Raw genomic sequence first — 16,745 nt, 5'->3', positions numbered from 1 at the left:
TCAGATCTCCAGCAGCCCTGGAGGAGCTGAGGTTTAAGATTATTTCAACTTGACTCTTGTGTGTCTGGTTTTACCTATCTCTGCTAGGTTGCCTGGAAGAACATGCCTTCTGCCTGTGCTTTTAAAAGAGTTTCCTGTAGCTATATACATCTTTTCTTCCAATGGTATTTTAATTAAGAAGGAAAATGTTGTTTAAACATTGTTCCATTCCTTTACAAACATTGATGAGGGAGGAGGGAAGAGGAGAGCCCACGGAGCTGAGAGTGTCACCACGGAGACACTCCCCAACCTACTTCTGACATCTCAGCCAAATCCAGTCCACGCTGACCTTCCAGAGCAGTGGTGCGTGGTAAATCACCGAGGAACAGCTCATATTTATGGAAGGGCTTGGAGCACAGGTCTGCAGATGGAGCACATTGTGTTGGAAAGCCTACTCCCACTTCCTTGTTCTAAAACCTCACCAGCTTTCCATAGTACTCTACACTGGAGGCCACTGGAGTCAACTGTATAATGATAGGGCTGCCTGGATCTGCATGTGATTGCTCCCTATCATTTGAGAAGGGAGGTGATTGCCTATGTCATTTGTACTTACAGTACTATGTTTGTGTTTCAAAGCTTTAGACTACTGAGTATAATCAGATTCTGAACAAAAAGAGCTCATGGGAAATCAAAGAATTATTTAAATCCAGTTCCTATAAAAATTTCAATACAGAAATATACAAATCTCTGCAAATAGGTTATTTGAAAATATAATTCTATTTTATAATTCTCCTCCTCAAAAAAAAATATGTTTTCAAGACAGGGTTTCTCTGTGTAGTACGGGCTGTCCTGGAACTCACGCTGTAGACCAGGCTGACCTCAAACTCACAAGGGATGCTGGGATTACAGGCGTGTGCCACCATCGCCCAGCTCTCCTCCCAAATTTAAGTGATATATTTCTACTCATTAATAGACTGTGGCATGGAAAATGGTCCTCTGCAGACAGACAAATAAAAAAGACATCATTCCTCTTCACATCCTGGCATATTGCTTGTTTGCCAGACATTCTCTCTACTGCTATAAATAGAAAAAAGAGAGGTAGGATCCTATTGATTACCATTTAATGCTTGAATTAATCATCCCCTTCCAGGAAGGAAATTCAAACTCAATTCATGATATCCAACAAATAATCCATCTCACCAAGACATAATTTACAAACCAAAAGAAGATCCTTCTGGAATATACAGTTCAATGGTTTTTGATATTTCACAAACTTGTAAGCATCGACTCTTTTCATCACCCATAAAACTAAAGCTTTAGTCACGTTGTAATACACGAGCCTCTAGGGTGAAGGGATGGGTCAGTAGATAAAAGTATTTGCCATGCAAGCAAGAGCATCAGAGTTCAAACCCCAGAACTTATAAAAGCCAAGTATGACTATGTGTGCCTGTAACTTCATTGTGGGCACAGCCAGGGAGATCATGGGACCTCACTGGCTAGCCAGCCTAGCTGAAATGGCAACCTTCCGATTCAGAAATAGATTCTATTTCAAAGCAGTAAAGGGGAGAGAACAGAGGAAACCATCAAAAGTCATACTCTGGCCTGTACGCAGCACATGGATGTACACACCTGTACCCCAGGGTGCATGCAAGCCTCCCCCTACACACACACAATGAATAAAGAAATTCCCTATTGCTAGCAAGTGCTGTCTATTGGCTGTTCATTTAAACTAGATGGAGTCTGCTGGGATGTTCCAGTCTTTTGTACTGGCTTTCTGTTTCAATTAATATGGTGTTCAACTTGTTGTTATTGGGTTGTGTGGTAGTTTGAATGAAAATGGACCTCATAGGGCACAGGGAGTGATACTATTAGGAGTTGTTGCCTTGTTGGAAGAAGTGTGTCACTTGGGGGTGAGAGGGTCTCCGAGGTTTCAGAAGCTCACAGCAGGCCCAGTGTCACTCTCTCTTCCTTCTGCCTGCCATTCCAGATGTAGAATTATTGGCTTCTCCGGCATCATGTCTGCGTGCATGCCACCATGCTTCCCACCATGATAATGGATTAAACCTCTGAACCTGTAAGCCAGCCTCAATTAAATGTTTTCCTTTATAAGAGTTGCTATGGTCATGGTATCTCTTCACAGAAATAGAAACCCTACCTAAGACAGAAATTGGTACTGGGAGTGGGATATTGTTGTGATAGGCTTTACTATGCTTTTGTTTGGAGGAATATGAAACACTTTGGGACTTTGGATGAGAAAAACAATTAGACATTTTAAGCCAGGCTTAATGGGCAATACTTGTAGGAACATGGAAGACAGTGGTACTGAGGGTGATTTGACTGTGGGGGCCTGGCTGAAGAGGTTTCAGTGGAGAAGAATATTAATGTGTAGCCTAGAGATTGTTTTTATGATATTTTGATGAAGAATGTGATTGCTTTCTGCCCTTGTCCAATAAATCTGCCTGAGGCTTACATGAAGAGTTACAGATAGATAGCTCTTGCAGAGGACGTTTCCAGATGACCTAGCTTTGACTGTGTTGTGTGGCTATTAGTGGCCAGATTCATGCAGATCTGTAATGAAAAGAAGCAAAGTCGAACAAGGAAAAAAATACAAAATGTATAGTTTGAGGAGGAAAAGGGCACCATGAAGTGTAAACGTCAAAGAAAAGTCAGATGCTAAGTGGAATAAAAGGAGTGATGACCTCAGAGAAAGATCCCACCCAGGTAAGCTTTCAAATTGTGAAAATGAACTAAAGAAAAGCATAGGGGCAGGTGTGGTGGTGCACATCTTTAATGCCAGTACTCAGAAGGCAAAGAATGGTGGATCTCTGAGTTCAAGGCCAACCTAGACTACAGAGCGAGTTCCATGACAGCCGAGCTTAGGCAGTGAAGGAAACCATCAGAACAAAAAGCTGGTGAAAATGGTATTTGGATGATGTGGCCATGTTCCAGTCCCAGCAAGCAGCAGAACTTGGCAGCTTCAGCCACGTGGTTCTGGCTTTAGAGTCAAAGACAGAAGAAAGGGGTTATGGATTCTCCTTCCATGACTAAGGAAAGCCACTGAGGCTAGAGTATCTTCTCTGTGCTGTGTAAATGAGCACATCCTCTTCAAGTAACTGTCGATAATGCACAAGAAAGAGTTCTTTAGGATATGCCTGTAGGAGGACGAGAATTTGTGGGAAAGATTTAAATGCTTACAGTCTGGCTGTGCCACTTTGAAGTTTAAGATTACATTTTACCACTCACACATGCGCACTCACCATGAAGAGCAATAACTACACAAAGGAGCCTCAATGTCAAGTCCTCCTCATGGAACACACAGTTATTATTACATGTATACAAGAGTCACTCATGTCCACTCTATCTGGATTGCCTTTCCCATCAGATTCTCTTAACAGTTCTCAGTATTTTATACGTCTGTTCCTGAGCTACAATCGTGATAAAACTTCATGTTTTCCAAATGCCTTATCCTCATGCTTGCTCCTTCACTTGCTTAGATTTCTTTATTCTTTGTTCGCTTTCAATTTTTTGTGACTGGTATAGGATCTGTTATATCTCAAGCTGGCTTTGAACTCTTGTCTCTTCTGCCTCTATATTCCAAGTGTTAAAATTACAGATATGTACCACGACATCCAAGCTCACTTGCTTAGATTTCATCTTAAACACCGTAAGTCACTAGAGAGGGCACATTTTCTTAGGCCTGCAAACTATTTGCTGACTTAAGAAAGCCTGTCCACGCATCATGTCCCATCATCCACTCTGTCCGTTTCCTTCTGTAGATCTCAGTCTTGGCCACCCAGTGATGAAACGTTGTGTACTTTAATGTGAATACCATCCCGAATAGGATCCCAGCTGAAAATTGTCCTAAACAGCCCCAAATGCAAGAGCAAACTGCTTTCTGGGTTACATGAAATTCCCTCTTGTCTGTGAAAGCTCCTTGCTGATGCAACATTTTTTCATTAGATTTTCTCTTCCCTAGGAGAGGTAAAGATAACCAAAATCAAAATGTACAGGTCATTAAAATCAGTAAAGAAGAAAAAATACCGTAGTGTATTTAGAATTGAATACTGCCCAAACATGTTTCAAGATGTCTTTCATACCTTTATTCTCCCTTTATCACCAAGTTACATGTGATTTTTCTTTCATGAGGTAACAGTGTACATAGTTTGAAGAAGAGTATCTAATGAGTGAGCATTGATATGAAATACAGGAGAAAAAAAAATTGTCTCCTGCTCTATAGGAGACATCTTTGCAGGGAAGAAGAAAGGAGTTGGCACATCCTACTGTGTATGAAAACTAAGAGAGTCAAGTTGCTGCTGCTGCTTGTTTATGATGTAATGTAACACACAGGTGGACTTTACAATACCCATTTTTATCCTCTGGGCAGTTATGCTCCATTAACAAATCAAAGGTAAGAGTGCCGTTTACTTTAGTGACATCTACAGGCACTTTGAAAGAAAAACAGCCTCACTCTTCTGTACAACTGAAACACTTCTATACGCAGGAAGCTCCATGTATATAAGAACCACGCTTACTGGATCGCTGCTCAGGCACTGGAGTCTTGGGATGCATCAATTTGTTTCCAAAATGAAGCTTCTTCCAGGTGTTTATTTTTACCAAACATCACATCCTGATCATATCTATCTAATGAAAACTGTATATTGCCATTTAGGCTCGATTCTGAACTAAAACTATGTAAGTGCCTTCAATTGACTTGCCTTATTTTGCTCACATAAATTCTGCCTTTCATGGAACTTGAATGGAAAAAAGGTGACTGTTGACATCTCTCATATATGTGTAGACAAAGACACACACACACACACACACACACACACACACACACACACACACACACACACACACTCCTCTCATACCTCCTGAGATGTAAAAACCTGTGGATCTGCTCCAACGTACTACCAATGAGTAGGATGATAAACTTCTCAAAACAGCTTGTATTAGCAGAAACAGAAGCCAATTACCAATGAGTTAGATCGCCTTAAAGAACTACACCAAACACAAGTTCTCAGGTACCTCATCTGAGTAACCCCAGAGCAAGCAAAACTGTGGAGAACAGGTGCTGTGGTAGTAGTAAGCGACACAGGATGCAATGATTCAGCCAGAGTACAATTCCAGCAGAAGAGAACTGTACAGTTTCTGAGACAGGGACAGACACAGTAGTCCTATTAAGGAAACCCACAAGGATGTTCTATTAGAGACAAGTCAGTGTGAGGAGGCTGCCATGACAAACAAACAAACAAACAAACAAAAACAAAAAAGCAGAAAGGTAAAATTCCCAGACAGCACCACCAAATAAGACGATCCATCCTGCCTTTTATGTCTCACTCCTCTTATTCCCTCATACCTAGAAGACTCCACCACAAAGAACAGAAAGGAGATGTGAAGCAAGGAGACAGACCTGGGGTTCAGACCCAAAAGAAAAGGGAGCCCTGAGCTCAATGCCAGACCACACTACATGTTTAATACCTCAAGAATGAAGGAACATCTAGGGAGTTGCTATGTTGAAAAAAGAAAAGTAAAGCTACTTCCTAGCTTTACTCTGTGGAGCCCAGTCCATTCGAGCTGGTGAACTGGTTCAGATTTTGTGTGTGTGTGTGTGTGTGTGTGTGTGTGTGTGTGTGTGTGTGTGTGTGTACACATAGGAATAATTTGGCTAGTAAATGGAAATATTAAGTGAAAAATGATAACACACTTTTGAACTTTCACTCTCCCTGTCTTACTGCTAAGGTTTCTAAGATTTGATCTCAGTAAACTATAACATCAGTACTGGCAGCGCCTGCCTCTGGAGAATCAGGCTTATATTTTCTAGAGACTCCTGTGGGTTTCTCTGCCATAAACAGGTTCCTATGGCTGACCCTCATGTCTGTCTCCAAAGGGCTTTCTTTGAAGATTGTCTTATAGGCTGCCCTATGCTGATCTTATTCCCCTTTTTAAGACTGCAGGGGCTTAGTTCTGTACTGGCCTGCCACATCAACTGCTTACAAGATAAAGGGGCTACCTATCCCTAGGCCATGAACAATGAATCACAGGGGGACCCAGGAGCCTCTGCAGATCACAGGTGAGGAGCTAAGGACAGGTCTCCTTTCCCCATCTCAAGGAAGATGAAGTATGCGTGGGGTAAGAGGACATAGCTATCAGGAGGATGCTTTCAAGAACTCACTTACCGATATCAAGCACCTGGATGTGGTCATGTGTGTCACAAATATCCACTACCTGTTCCTTATCACAAACGATGCTTGGTCACACCACTGAAGCAGCAAGCAGGTTCTCTCTTACATTTACCATGGTCTAGTTCCTTCTATTAGGACTCAGGCAGCCATTCGGATTTAGGGGCACAATGCATGAGGTGGAAAAAAACTCTGTATGCGTTTCTTTTTCTTCCTCTCCTCAATTACTCTAGCAGATAATCATCCTGGAATTCTCTTCCATAGGATGAGAAAGCTCGGAATGGTCAAATAACCACAGCAGGATCCAAGAACCATTAAAGCTCACCTCAAGCATGACTGGAAGGCCAGGGTTGACACCATGAGTACACATCTGTCTGTCCCCATGAGTACGCATCTGTCTGTCCCCACCCCACTTCCTCTTCTCAATCTCCCACTTTATTCTTTAGTTCTTCAGCCTCGTCCCAAGGGCCTTCATAAAAAGCTTCCTTTGGGAAAAATAAAGACAGCTAATCCCATCAAAAGGCTATTCCTCACATGTGCAGCTAATGTACTCTAGGTAACATGAACTCATGGAGAGGAACAATACAGCATCTTAGGAAAAAGATCACTAAAAGAAAAAGTAGAATTAGTAAATCAAAAAGTATTTCTAAAATGTCCTCAGAGAGACAGAGACTTCTGCAAACGGGGGAAAAAAGTGGGAGAAAACAATTTAAAAAAGAAGTGGAAACATTACTATGAAAACATCAGATTAAAAAAAATTAATATGATAGATATAGATAAGTGAAGAAACTCGCCCAACGATGGACATAGTACACTCCATAAACACTGCTCAATCCAGGTTTTAATTTAATTTTTGTTTAATAAATTTATTTATTAATTTATTTAACATCCTGGCTGCAGTTTCCCCTCCCTCCTCTCCTCCCAGCCCTTCGCTCCAGGGCCGCTCTGTTCCCACCCTCCAATCCACTCCCTCTCCACTTTGGTTTAGGAAAAGGCAGTTCTCCCATGAGTATCAACAAAACATGGCATATCAAGTTGCAGTAAGACTAACCACTTCCCCATGTATTAAGGCTGAACAAGGTGACCCCGTATAGGGAGTAGGGTTCCAAAAGTCAGTAAAAGAGTCAGAGACAGCCCCTGATCCCACTGTTAGGAGTCCCACAAGAGGACCAAGCCACACAACTGTAACATATGCAGAGGACCTAGGTTAGTCTCATGCAAGCTCCCTGGTTGTCCCTTCAGTCTCCATGAGTCTCTATGAGCCCAGGCTAGTTGATTCTGTGAATTTTCTTGTGGTGTCCTTGACCTGTCTGGTTCCTACAATCCTTTTTCCCCCTCTTCTACAGGATTCTCTGAGCTCAGTCTAATGTTTGGCTGTGGGTCTGCATCTGTTTCCATCAGTTGCTGTATGAAGCCTTTCTGATGACAATTGGGCTAGGTACCAATCTGGTCACAGGAAATGGCTATATGTCTATTACTAGGAGTCTTAGCTGGAGTCCTCCTTTTAGATTCCTTGGAGATTCCCTTGTGACAAGTTATTATCTGACCCCAAAATGACCCCCTTTCCAGGAGTCTCTTTAAATACTCTCCCCCTTCCAGCCCTCAACCTGATCACCCATTCCCACCCACCCTCAATCCATTCACAAAATCTCTTCTATTTCCCCTTCCCAGGGAAATTGGGGCATTCCTCATGAACCTTCCTTGTTGCCTAGTCTCTGGGTCTGTGTGCAATAGCATAGGTACCCTTTTTTATAGCTAATATTTCACTTTTGAATAAGTATATACCATGTTCATCTTTCTGGGTCTAGGTTATCACACTTGGGATAATTTTTTTCTAGCTCCATCCATGTGCCTGGAAGTTTCCTGGTGTCCTTGTTTTTAACATCTGAGTAATATTCCATTGTGTAAATGTACCACATTTTCTTTATCCATTCCTCAGTTGAGGGACATCTAGGCTGTTTCCAAGTTATTAATACAAATAAAGCTGCTATGTACATAGGTGAGCAAGTGTCCTTCTTGTAAGACTGAGCATCCTTTGGGTATATGCCCAAGAGTGGTATGTAACTGGATGGTTCTCTTCCACCACCAATTCCAAAATAACCACTTAGAGGCTTAATATTACTTATAAATGCTTGTCCAGTAGCTCAGGCTTATTACTAGCTAGCTCTTGCATTTAAATCAACCCATTCCTATTAATTTATGCATTGCCACATGGCCCATGCCTTATTGGTTCTGTGACATCTTGTTTCTTGGGTGGCTGGATCATGTCTACTTGACTCTGCCCTTCTTCATCTCCATCTTTAGTTTGATTGTACCACCTAAACTTATTCTGCCTCACCATTGGCCAAACAGCTTTATTATCAACCAATGAGAACAACACATATTCACAGCATACAGGACAGATTTAAAATAATAAAAAAAAGTCCTTAGAAATGGGAATAAAGTATTATAAAAGAAAAAAACACATAAAGATGGAATATACAAAGAGAATCTGGATACTATATATTATTGTGTTGTCTTTGAAGATTTTGACTACAGAGGAAGGAGCAAGAACTGCTAAGAGACATTTGACTATAAACATTGTTAGATTAAACCAACCTATATATTTAGAAAATGCCTTGACTTCAAAATTTAAGTCAAAAGGCATGTTACTTTGGAGAAGAGTTTATGCTTTTGTTTCCACAGGAAATAAAAGGCTATGGGTTCATTCTGGGCTAAAGAAAATCAAGTTTGATCAAGGAAAACCCCTGAAATCCTAACTATAGACATGAAAAAAAATAAACCTAAAGAAATTAAAAGACATGTAACATATACTTTACCTGCCCAAACATAAAACAAACAAACAAAAATACCTTTGACTGGCTTGTGTACAATGCACAGTTTATATTTGTATTGATACAGATATGTATATTACCTTTAAAAGTTTATATATTTTTAGAGTGAGGGGACTTGACACCAATAAAAATGGATGGCCCAGATGAGCCAACAATCCAATACACTTCTGTTACAGTTTCCTCTGAATTCTGCATCCACAACAGCTTTGAGGCTGCTGGCTGAGTGTGGGAGCCCGTTCTCAGATTCCTCGTGGCTTTACCCAGCAGGTCCACATAGAGGATGATTAGACCACGGGCCTGAGTGCAGGTGTCTGGGATGGTCTGCACTTGGCTGTGCTGGAGGAGGAGGTCTTTTGCTCCACCCCTTGGTGTCTCTATAAAAACCCTGGGGCAGAGACAGTCGGGGCCCGTTGGAATAGGTTCCAGGCCCTCTCGAGGCTATCCTTTATTTTCTATCTGTTTATCTCCGCGATATTCTCCGCAATAAATCCTTCTATCTAATATTTCCTGCTGCTCGCACTCAAGAAAACTCTGGGGAACTGTGGGGGTGGTTGGGTAAACGCCCCACAGAATGGCGCCATGAACAGGGACTAAAGAAAAAAGAAAAAAAAAAGGGACTAAAGAAAAAAAGGGGGGACTAAAAAAAGGGGGGACTAAAGACAAATGAACAGGGACTAAAGACAAAGTAATAGGGACTAAAGATAAAGGAAAATAATAGTTTTATTACAGAGTTTTTGGCGAAAGTGCTGAGTTCAGCCCTGCCAGTGGATGAGGCATGCCGGTGTTATGGAAAATATATATATTTTTTATATATATATTTTTGAGAGGCAGGGGTTTTATCCTCGAGAGAAAAGGAAAGCGGACAAGAAGGATGTCCGATGCTGCAGCGAAATTCTCTTCTGTCAAAATTTTCTATCTTCTATCCCTTTCTCAATTTCTATCTGTGAAAAATAAGTATAAGGCATAGGGTAGTAAAATAGTGTAGGAAAAACTTAGAAGTGTAAGATTGTGTAGGAAAAAATAAGTAAGGCAACTAGACAGAAAAACTCTACAATTTTCTAACTTTGGGGGCTCTGAATGCAAACTGGGGGAAAAAAATCTTTGGGCTTTACGGGTAGTAAAAAAGCTCTTCTTCGAGCTTATGGGGAAGAATAAGTTTCCTATGGAAGCTTTTGTCCTGGGGACAGCTGAAATGCTAAGTCCAAGCAGCAGGAGAAAGTGATTTCTCCCTGAGGCAAAAATGGGGGTGTAAGAAGTCAGTTTAAAGTTGGGAAGTTTTGGGAAAAGTTGCTCTTTCTCTTGGGGGGAAAAAACCTTTCTCTTAAAGCTTTTCTTGGAAAATTTGGGGGAAAAAAACTCTAAAAAGCCTTCATCTTTCTCAAAAGCTCTCAAACTTAAAAACTAAAGCCTTTAACTTTCTCTCAAGGGCAAAAATTAGAATCACCTGAAGATATTAGTATGGGGACCACCTGTGATTAGCTCTAAGGGAAAAACAACAAACCTCTTAAGACAGCAAAACCTCTAAGTTCTGTTTTTCAAGCCTTAAAAATTGTCCCTGCAATGCAGGAGGCAGGGACAAGTTCCTAAAAACCTCTTCTAGGCTCTGTCTCTTCAAGCTAGTAAAAGACGGTGGGTCAGAGTACCCTGAAAGAAACGCTTGGGAGAGTGTGGGTAAAGAGCTACAGAGAGCCCAAAAGGGCCAGAAACTTTACCTGAGAAAAGCAAAAAAGCCAAGCTTTTCAACTACAGCCGAGCTGAGGCATCAAGGGTTTTGTTTCTGAGTGAGCATTTCAGAATGAAAAGGTGCTCCTAATCGTCCTAATGCAAAGATCCCCTGAAGCAATGCAAACTGTTAGCATTGTATCCTCACTTCGGACCAAAAACCCAGAGGCGTCTGGCCAGCTTCTCTGAGTTGGGGTGCATTTCAGGGATACTAGGGTTCCTGCAGTTGTAAACTTCCTGGAGCAAAGAGCTGAGGCAGGAAGGTGCAGGACCCAGGGGAAGATTGCTAATGAACAAACAAAACTAAAGCCAGTGGGAACGGCACAGTTGTCCACTTTCCTACAAGTCCCAGGTTGATAGGTCCACAGCTGCAAAAAATCTGAGAAAAAGCTTTTCTATCAAAGTAAGGACTTTTCTGGAAAAACAGTAAAGCTGAACTGTGTCTGAAGCAGTTGTGCTGCTGAGTCAGAACACTGTCTGGGGAAAGAGCCCAGCCAGGGCAGAACAGAACTATCCAGGAGTAAAGCTTTCTTTTCTGTCAGAGAAAACACCTCTTTGAGAAAAGCTTTGTTTCAACTGACTCCCCTGAGATGAGGGAGTGTAGCCCTGAGGGGTGATTGCCTCTGGAATAAGCTCTGTCCTTGAGCACCCAGACAAGCAAACGCAACCCACTGGGGGACTGGGCCAGGTGAAGGTCTGATAAGGCAAAACACCTGTCCTAATGGGAGTTTAGAAATGGCAAAAACCTCCCTTGTTAGATTTTCAGTCTGTACGCAAACCACACAGACCCTGAAAACAGAAACGGACAAAAAGCCCCTCCCTACCTTCAGTAGCAGGGAAAGCCGCCACTGTAGTATTGGAAACTGTTCCTGGGGTAGAGGGGATAAACTTGAGACCAAACTGGGAACTGTCTGGGAGAAAGACTCTGAAGAAACAGAAGGGACAGAATCCTCCCCAGAAAATGCATGACCTGTGAAAAGCTGCTAGAATTTGAGGCAGATTTTTGGGGGAAAAAGCCCCTACTTCCAAAGGCAGCTAGCAGAGGTACAGAGCCGCAGACAGATACCTGAAGCTCTGCATCTGGGGGGGTGGGGGGAGGAACAAGCAAAATGAGATAAATCAGTGGGAGAAAATCTCTGAAAGAGCTATGGAAAAGCTGTAGTGCATGATCTTGTTTTTCACTGACTGGCTAAGACAAACACAAGCCCCGAGGAAAGTTGCTATCAGAAATTGCCCACCTCAATGCGCACTAACGAGGCAGGTGCAGTTCTGATTTGGGGGCCAGTGTCAATTAAAGGAGACACCTGTTAAAGCCAGCTGAGGAGAGACCAGAAACCTCCCAATGTCCCATAATTAAAAATGTAAAATGCCTGTTCAAATCTCCCGTTGCAAAAGCAAAAAACTTTGTTCAAACCTCCCGGGCAAGAATTTGTAAGCAAGTCTGGTAAAAAAAGAACTTAAAAGTTGACTCTCAGACCCAAAAAGAACTATGGGAAATGACTGATATAAGGGAAATGATATAAAGGACTGATTTAAGGGACTGATACTATTATGGACTGATATAAGGGAAATGCATTCTGGGAAAGGTAGTTTTTCGCTAAAGATGGCGACACTGCCCTGAAACACTTTTGTCAGCTCGAAAATACGTTCATGGTAAACTTAAAATACAGCTTTTAAAAGAATAAGGAGGAAAATTGTCTAAGTGTCAGTTCCACTGAAAAATTGAAAGGATATGGAACTAGGTGCTTCGCGGTTTGGGGCTCCTTGGTAAAATGCCTTATTTACCCTAATAGCTGTGCAAAGTTTTTACGGTAGCTGGATGACAGAAAGCTACCTATAAGATCAAACAAGCCACTTTAAAATCCTTAAAACAAGGGAAAACAGTTTATACACTGAACGTTGTCTTAGAATTGAAGCATTTAGGGGAACTATTATGAATTTGGGTGAAGGGACAGCCTCTAGTTAAACACCGTCTACCGCTGACAGTGCATCTCTGCTGGGTCCGGAACGGCTGAGAGAACTGGCAACTTTGGAGTGTGGCATCATCCTGGGAAGGTTACAGTCCCCTAGCAACAACTATCACAATTCTATAACAACACTCACTAAATCCCAGTGCTTTATAACAAAGCTGACTATACACTCTAAACGTTAGCAATGATGTACGTACTTCCTGTCTAGTTGAGAGAATCTTTCTAATAGAGATAGTGATAATAATTAAGAGTAAGAAATAGAAAAAGATGAAAATAAGATATGTAAGTTTATAAAAATTCTCTTGTTAGATCTGTGTTAAAAAATCTTTAGGTGTTTGCTAAGTTAAATATATGCTAATGGTAGCCCTATATAAGTTTGTAAAATAGATCTATAGATCCTTTAAGAATATAAGCTTGCAAGAAGTATCTAAGGTAGTCTTAAGACATGTAGTGATAAGCTTGTAAGAAAAGATGTTAGCTGTAAATGTAAGTTTAAATAAGAATAAGATGGAATGAATATAAGAAATATATAAGTAATAAGAAATATATTTGCTAAAGTAGTTCTATAGTTTCCTTAAGGAGTATAAATAAGTAGATGTTAATACGTTATATGTGAGTTTGTAAAATGTAGATGTTAAATGTGAGTCTAAATGCTTTGCAAGGCAAAAGGTTATATGTGTTTGTAAAAAAGTGTAAATGTTAAATGTGAGTCTATTAATGTATATGCTGAAAAAACCTGAGACATACAGAAGTTAGTGTCCTAGCAGACTGCAAAGCAGGCAGTCTGAGCGGTTTTTCAAAAGCTCCAGAAGCCGCTAAGAAGCTAAGAATGGCGGACGCCAGAACTAGCACAAGGCATCCGCAGCTGAGATTCATGGAAAATCAACGCAACACAGAAAAACCTGAGCTAACATAAAAAACGGTGCGGTTTAGAATGCTCCTGTACCTAAAAAAGGTCTCTGTCTGTGAGAACAAAAGTTGCAGAGACGCTTGTTTTAAGTAAAATTGTTAACGGCAAAAAGTTTTGGTTGAAAACCATCTCTTCATATTTGGAAGTGAAAGCCTGATACTAGAATTTATTTCTTGTTTGAACTTTTTGAACTTAAAATGAGATAAAACTACAAAGATTTTGGTTATGGATTTCTTCATATTTGGAAGGCTCGTACCAGAATTTATCATGTGAATTTTGGGACTTAAGAAATGAAATGAACAATAGAGATTTCATTGCAATTGGACAATTTTGAGTTTATTCATAGTAATGACCTAGGAACAGTTTTCTGGAATTGGGTTAAATGAAGAAATTTATTGTTTCTACCTAGAATCAAGATGCAGTTTTGTGTATGCATATATGCTTTATTAATTGGTGATTCATGAATTGCTTTGTGGAACTGTTTATGTAAAAATACTTACAGAACTGGTTTTGTGTTACAAATAGAACTGTTTAAATGGAAAAGTTTGGGTTTTCTAACCAGGCTTGAGATTTTGCTTAAATTATAAAGAAAAGGGGGAGAGTTAATATTCCTTAGTCTAATTTCAAAAGTTGTTTGAGTGGATTAATGTCATGTTTTTGTTAGTAAGAAATGCAAATGGGGTACACTAAGAGACTACTTTTAAAGTGTGTAAAGAGTTTTATTAAGAAACTGCTTTTGGATGTTTTGCTAAAAGTTTTCAAAGTGTTCACGGTTAGATTGAAAATATTGCTTTTCAATATGGGTTTGTAGGAATTGTATAAGTTTGGGTTCCTCTAACTAGGTTTGAGATTTTGTTTAAAAAATTATAAAGAAAAGGAGGAGTTATGAGATTGAATTATGTTTGCAGAAACCTATTGATATTAATGCACCCTGGTTTTGTGGAGTTAAGGAAATATTTAAGTTTGATGTGAATACATCAAAGTTTTTCCTATGTTCTGTTAGCAAGAAAATTCAAATGATTGAGTTAAAGTTGTAAGACGGAGAAAATTGTTAACTATATATAGCACCATATATGCTAATTCAAATGGTTCTGTTAAGAGTTTGCTTTGTGTTGTAAGATTGGGAGAATTGTGACTATGTATAGCAATGTTTATGTTAACCTGTTAATGGTAATGATGAAGCTAAAGCGATTCTTTAAGTTTGTAGTAGCCTTAAGAGTTTTTGGTTTAGAAAGGGTTTGAGGCAGCTAAGACTGCTGTAGTCACCTTGGACCTAATTCAAAAGAGAAATGCCATCTATATCATCCTCTACTCCCATACTGGGAGGTGTAACAGCTATGGAGATTGCTGTAAGCCATTATAGTTATTTTTTTATATGTTAAGAAAGGGGGACCTGTGGGAGCCCGTTCTCAGGTTCCTCGTGGCTTTACCCAGCAGGTCCACATAGAGGATGATTAGACCACGGGCCTGAGTGCAGGTGTCTGAGATGGTCTGCACTTGCCTGTGCTGGGGGAGGAGGTCTTTTGCTCCACCCCTTGGTGTCTCTATAAAAAACCCTGGGGCAGAGACAGTCGGGGCCCGTTGGAATAGGTTCCAGGCCCTCTCGAGGCTATCCTTTATTTTCTATCTGTTTATCTCCGCGATATTCTCTGCAATAAATCCTTCTATCTAATATTTCCTGCTGCTCGCACTCAAGAAAACTCTGGGGAACTGTGGGGGTGGTTGGGTAAACGCCCCACAGCTGAGATGGACCAGCCAGACAAAATGCCCTAGTCAGGACTTGACCATAATTCTAAATTTTCTCAGTGTCCCCATAAGATTATCAGCATCTCCAATTAGCAGGAAGTAGTATAGAGAACTATGCCCAAATTCTCAAAATATTGTTTATGAATGTTTGTTTTCATTTAAGGGGGATTGATTATAAATTGTTAATGGTCATAGCCAATCACTTTCTAAGGAAGACAGGGGGATAGTATATAAAAATGATGGGAAAAAGGGTAGATTCTTATGAAAAAAGGTAGATTATTGAATCTATTTTAATCTAAAAAACAACTGTTAATCTCAAAATATTTTGTATTGGTGTGAATATTATTTTATTGATACAAATTTGAAGTTATTTTGTTATACTGTATGTATATTTCCACTCTTGTTTAAGGTATTATGTTTATGCAGCTCATTTAAAAATGTAATGTATAGTCCGGAAGAAACAGGCGTGTGGCATGAACATGGGGAAGCAGAAGAAAACAAGGAAATACGCGACTATGAAGTGAATGCTTAGTCTCAGAGATGAGAGACTTAAAGAAAAGTATAGATTAAAGCCTAAAAGGAAAGAAAAGAAAGATCCCAGTGTGCTGAAGGAAAGAGAAGTCCCCCAGCATCCTTCCTGCTTGTTCTTCCAGTATAATACACAACTGGGTCCACCTTACCACATCCTCGTTGATATCAACTTCATTAACTTTTCCATTAAAGCCAAACTGACCTTAGTGCAGTCAATAATGGACTGTCTGTACACCAAGTGTATCCCTTGCATAACTGATTGTGTGATGGCTGAAACTGAGAAATTGGGACAGAAGTATCGAGTGGCACTAAGGATTGCCAAGGATCCACGATTTGACCGACTTCCATGCACACACAAAGGAACCTATGCTGCTGACTGCTTGGTCCAGAGAGTCACTCAGCACAAGAGTTACATTGTGACCACAGTTGACCAGGAACCTCAAACGAAGAATCCGGAAGATCCCTGGAGTTCCTATCGTACATTTCTAACCATAGGTACAACATTGAATGGATGCCAGATGATTACGGAGCTCCTTGGTTCTAATTCTTACTCGACAAAATTTGCTTGCCTTTCTTTGACCAGCTTTCTCTGTTGTCAATTAATTAAACACACTTTTTGATGTTTTTTTTTTAAATGACATTTTGTCTCAATTTAAAAAACAGCTACATCTTTTTAAAAAATGTAATGTATAATTTAAAAGATACAGATTAATATTTAGTCACCTATAGGAGTCAAACTTATACCCATATTAGTTAGGCTTTTTAGATATTCAAAGATATATTTCAATTAGGAAGGTAATCTTCAAACACTTCAAAGACCTACAGAATGTGACATTTAAAATGTCTTAAGAACTTAGACTTTTCTCAACAA

General features: G+C 40.2%; 1 pseudogene; it reads left to right on the top strand.

Moving 5' to 3' along the window:
• The first annotated feature begins 15,822 nt into the window (after nt 1-15,822).
• Nucleotides 15,823-16,509, top strand: LOC131924604 (rRNA-processing protein FCF1 homolog; annotated as a pseudogene).
• Nucleotides 16,510-16,745: the final 236 nt, after the last annotated feature.

The sequence above is a fragment of the Peromyscus eremicus genome, chromosome 14 (genome assembly GCF_949786415.1).
Source record: "Peromyscus eremicus chromosome 14, PerEre_H2_v1, whole genome shotgun sequence".
NCBI lineage: Eukaryota > Metazoa > Chordata > Mammalia > Rodentia > Cricetidae > Peromyscus > Peromyscus eremicus.
Note: the sequence above shows the minus strand (reverse complement) of the source record. Positions and strands in the feature narration are given on the sequence as shown.